Raw genomic sequence first — 5,518 nt, 5'->3', positions numbered from 1 at the left:
ATAAATGATTTCTATGGTAGAGATTAGTTATTCATAATTGTGTACCCCCAGTAAATGTCGTGTGTAGCTGTGTAGCATAGCTAGCCGTTGTAGGTAATGGACAAAATTAACATTAACATGCTAATTTTACCATTACATAACCGGTTTAAACAAAGGTAACAAAATGTGATTTATACACTGAGACACTTAATATTCTCTAACAATGATATAAATTGCTTTTATTTTAAAAATTAGTTGTTCATAATCTGTACACCCAGTAAATGTTGTGTGTGTAGCAATGCAGCATAGCTAGCTGTTGTAGCTAATGGGCAAAGTGAACATTAGCATGCAAGCGCTGATGGTAACATGGCTGGTTTGAAAGAGTAAAAAGAGGTTCAGACACCCGATTCAAAATGTTAACAGTAATATAAACAACTTTCTATCTCAGAAAAACAGAAAATATATTTAAATTTTGAAAAATCGAAGAACAAAAACTTTCAGCTGCTTAGCTTTTAGTTTTAGGTATAAATAAAGTGGTAACTACAGTCATGAAGGACTAGCAGTTATTGTATGTATATATGCTACCTCAATGATGCCACATTAACCGTTGAAAATGGGTTTGATATCAAAGCGCTGCAGATCTTTTGATTTTACCCTGGTAATTACCAGTATTACATGATTTTAAAGGTATTTCAGACTAAAATTATCATGTAGAGAGAGACGCTGTGCAAGGCAAGAGTAAGGTCAGCCCATTTTATTATCACAATGAGTCCAAGATATCTTCACCAGTGTCTGTGAACTGCTTTAAAATTAGACGTCTTCACAGTTATTTGCAGGGCTATAATAAAATGTAAAGGCATGCTTGGAATAACTTGTTTTCATATGTGGTGTGGCCTTGTGACAAAAATGTTTGAGAACCACTGAGTTATACCAGGGTTGCCAGTCTTAAAAAGCTTCTTATACCAAAAATGTTTAGATTTTGCATTTGAAAAGTAGCCAGTTGCCACCAGATTCCAACAAGGACTCGACCCTGCAACTCGTGCGTTCTCTTGCACACTAAAGTCTAAGCAGTGTGAAGAAGATGTGACCCATAAACGTTGGTTTCTTGCATTTTTGATCAGTGACATCTTATTTTGGAGGGCTTTACTGCGCGATCAGAATGACGGAAAAACAGAGCCACTGCTATTCATAAAACATTCAGAGCTATACAAAGCCGCTGCATATGCAACTAGTGGTAAACGGACGCAAGTAAACACTGGAGGATGGAAAGACACAAGGCCAGGTCTCTTTGTCTTTATGTGCAGTTAGTGAATTATTAATGCACTAGATCAAAAGAAGCAAATCAAATGAGACTGAATAATATTTAGGAGTGAAGACAAAAGGCCCTGCTGAAATTAAACTTTGAGCTAATGCTAAGAAAGCCCTTGATTCCCACTAATATTTTCTCTTTTTGTGTGGAAATGTAAATGTAAACTTTCCCATTTTCTCTTCAGGTGAAGGGGCTGTGAAAGGTGTCTGGGTAACCGGAGCTTGTGTTTGCTCGGCTCTGTGGACGTTGTTTAACTGCGGCGTCAGTCGCTGGCTGTTGAAAGTAACTGGTTTGTGTTACAGAGCTCTGATTTCAGCCGTGATGTCGGGGAAGGTTTCACACTGAGCTGATGTCAGCATCTTCTGTCAACACAAGACGGACATTTCATCTCCTTTTCCTCAGCAGGAGCCTCACTGCTGCACTGATCACAGTCTCTCAGCCTTACTTGAATGAAGTAGAGCATTTTCAGACATGTAAGCTTAAGTTTGAGTTGTTTTTTTTTGCATGTTTGTGACTGTGTTAAGTAAAGATAGGCATTCCAGATCTTTAGAGTTAAAAGTATGTAAGATATTATCAGAAATATGTAGTTATAGTAGTAAAATTACTGGTAACCTGCTATTGTCACAGCAGCATTAATGTGAGTGGCAATTTCTTGTACTTTCTGAAGACATTTTTATCAAAACTTATTTTGTAGTCAAGTAAAACTATTTCAACATTCATTTTTTTATGAACCCAACTGATCTTGAAACAGTCGTTTGGTTCTTTGCATGTCTGCATCCCACAAATGATCATTTTACAGCTGGTTTGTTTAAGTGTAAAAACTGCAAGCTGGGACTTTACATACTGAACTATTTTTGGCAGTAAGTTTTTCCTGGATTTTCCATTGATGCATCTGAGTAGTTGCTGAGGCTCCTGTAGATTACTGGTATGCATCCTATAGGAGTTAATTAGTGAGCTTTAGAAGAGCTGCCAGGCGATTTTGTTATCTTGTGATGAACTAAGCTAGCAGACTTCTAGCAGTGGCCTGATATTTATCCGACAGATATGAAAGTGATATTAAAACACCAAAAAATGTCTTAGCAATGTGTGGAGCCGGTATACAGGCCATAACGTACCATTTTTATACTCATCAAACCATCCAGTGCACCCTCATGACCAATGGATGAAGGCATTGTCATCTTGGAAGAGACCACTCCTATCAAGAAAGGAAATCACTCAGAACAAGTTTGTATTATTTGCTGTGATTCATCCCTTTAAAGGGACAAATGGATGCAAAAAATGCCACCAGATCCCCTCAATGTAGAATTAATTAATAATAATGATGTGGCGTTTATGCACCGACACCCTGCTATGATATCAAACTCTGTGGAATTGTTGAGGAAGAGTTGCTTTTCTATTTTCCCCACATATCACACTGATATTCAAGCATTAACGGCATCAAATGCACACAGTTTGTGGCCGTATTTACTGATTTCTCTCCCACAAATCTAAATGCAGATGTCCATGTTCCTATTGAAACACTGGACTGCTGAGGAGTCTTTGTGACTGAAGCTCCTGCCATCTGTACCGCAACAACGAACCCTCTTTTTATATCACCTTTTCTCTTGTCATCATAAAAAATCAGATGCATCTTATATACGCCACAGAGCATCATGGAAACAGTTCTTAAGGTTTTTCTTTTAGTTTTTTTCCCGTCTGTACGTCTGTGAGCATGGTACCTGGATAAATGTAGTTTATTATACTCCACCACTGGTACTATCTGCACTTGAGCTCATTTAGAGGACTGATTAACTTGCTGTTCAACAGATGGTCAACTCACATTATATTACGTCCCCATTTCAGCTGCCATGCCAGAAACCAAAACACCACCTTTCCTGCCCCCAAATTGCCCAAGTCACGGGCTAAGTGGAAACTAAGGCCGGCATGGCGTGCCATCGACTACATTTCCACAGCAGCTGGAGTGCTATGTGGAGGGTCGGGTCTGGAAAGCCACTCGCTCCGGGCAGCCAATGGGAATTGAGGTTGAAAACAGCAAGAAGTGAGCTGGAAAATGGGATTAAATATGCACCGAGCTTCACCAACATACCAAAGGGGCTGAGAGTCAGGAGCCAGGGTGGCTGCTGCGCAGCGTGGTGTTCGGATGGAGGGGGGAGTGCTGTCACTCTGCCTGGACATTCCTGCTTCTCGCCGGCGCTCTCACCAAGGTCGGCCACATTACACAGACAAATTACTCTCTGGAGGAACTTTTGTGTCCTCTGCAGAAGCGCCACTGTTCCTACTCGGACACCTGCAATGAACTATTTCACGGGCGCCGCTCCCCAAGGTCCTCAATGTCACGCTTTGATGCCTGCTCCCCCGTGAATGTTCCGGTGACGGCAGCGTCCCTTGAGTCAGCAAGCACTAAAACATCCAGCTGTGGAGAGGAGCGCCTGGTTGAATGTCACTGCAGAAGCCGTGGGCATCGCACACACCCCTGCTGCTGTCAATCTTAGCTTCCTCATGCATCCATTTGGAATTTACGCATCTCAGGTGACTAAAGACGACGCAGTGATCTATTTTGCCCCTTGTGATGTCCTGTAATATATAGATAGCTTCAGTTGAATTCTCACATACTGTATTGGGGGATCACTGGTGAGACTTCTGCCTCCATTATAATATCATTAGCTGAGTTTCATTTGTGCTGCTTACAGATCTGAAAATGATCTGCACATAAACAGACTGGTTAGAAACTATTCTGGTTACCTGATTAAGTGTTTTATGTGTGCATGATTTGGGTGAATTACAACCTTAAGGCCTGCACACTGACTACCTTTTCTATTTCAAGGAGGAACGCAACACGGCAGTAGTTCTTATTCAACAAAAATGCGCACCCAGGCTTGTAACACTTGACCAAAATATGCTTCGTGTATTGACTTTAGAGCTTATGCTAAAGCCCAGGTGAATCCTGCAGATCTATTTCACACTCAAATGTGAAAGAAACGAAACACTGACAAGTTGGCACCAAAATCTGGACTATAAAGGGCTGCAGAGCTTTAATCTCATGAAAATTGTCCTTTTGAGGTCCATAACATCAAGAATTAAGTCAGTTTCAGCCTTAAAAATCCAACACTGTACACATTTTATTACGCATTCATGACTTAATAAGTAACAAAGTTAATCCTTAAAAATGTGTAAAAATATTGTTTATTAATAGTTTTAACTATGCTTTAACTAATGTTAATATCGTATTTTGTCAGCTTAAGGCTTGTTGATGAACAACTTGTTGGTGAACTTCTGGATCCACAGTATTTATCTAGTCACTAATGTTAGCCTGTTTTTGCTAACAGCCTGCAGGGAACGACACTTCTGGTTGTAAAAACAAGTCATATCATATAAAATTACCATAATTCTCACTCAATTTATTAGCTAAGTAAACATTGTCCCAATGAGTTTATGGTTTCAATTTCTAGTTTTAAGTCTCCTTCAATAAAGCATGAAGTTTATTTAGTAAATTATGGTCCCATTTGGAGTAAAATAGATGATAAAACGAAGATGCATGTGTTTTGCTTTCAAGTTCTTGGATACATTCACCCCTTGTGTCCGGTACACAAAACCAAGATGTCAATGGCTAAAATCCAGACTCAAGATTTTAAAACTGTATCATTGTGGCTGCATCCATCTTTTATAGTCTACGTACACTCACCAGCCACTTTATTAGGTACACCTGTTTAATTGCTTGTTAATACAAATAGCTAATCAGCCAATCACATGGCTGCAACTCAATACATTTAGGCATGTAGACGTGGTCAAGACAACCTGCTGAAGTTCAAAGCGAGCATCAGAATGAGGAAGAAAGGGGATTTAAGTGGCTTTGAACGTGGCATGGTTGGTGGTGCCAGACGGGCTGGTCTGAGTATTTCACAAACTGCTGATCTACTGGGATTTTCACACACAACCATCTCTAGGGTTTACAGAGAATGATCCCAAAAAGAGAAAATATCCAGTGAACAGCAGTTGTGTGGATCAAAATGTCTTGTAGATGTGAGAGATCAGAGGAGAATGGACAGACTGGTTGGAGATGATAGAAAGGCAACAGGAACTCACATAACCAAGGAATGCAGAATACCATCTCTGAACACACAACACGTCCAACCTTGAAGAAGATGGACTACAGCAGCAGAAGACCACACCTGGTGCCACTTCTGTCAGCTAAAAACAGGAAACTGAGGATACAATTGGCACAGACTCACC

General features: G+C 40.2%; 1 long non-coding RNA gene across 1 annotated transcript; it reads left to right on the top strand.

Annotated features, from left to right (window-relative positions):
* Window positions 1-1,623: 1,623 nt before the first annotated feature.
* LOC129350222 (uncharacterized) lies at window positions 1,624-5,305 on the top strand. The gene is made up of 3 exons (XR_008603571.1): window positions 1,624-1,761; window positions 2,431-2,512; window positions 3,131-5,305. It is a non-coding gene; the product is annotated as an uncharacterized LOC129350222 (long non-coding RNA).
* The last annotated feature ends 213 nt before the right edge of the window (window positions 5,306-5,518 follow it).

The sequence above is a fragment of the Amphiprion ocellaris genome, chromosome 12 (assembly GCF_022539595.1).
Source record: "Amphiprion ocellaris isolate individual 3 ecotype Okinawa chromosome 12, ASM2253959v1, whole genome shotgun sequence".
NCBI lineage: Eukaryota > Metazoa > Chordata > Actinopteri > Pomacentridae > Amphiprion > Amphiprion ocellaris.
This window is presented reverse-complemented; position numbering and strand designations above follow the sequence as displayed.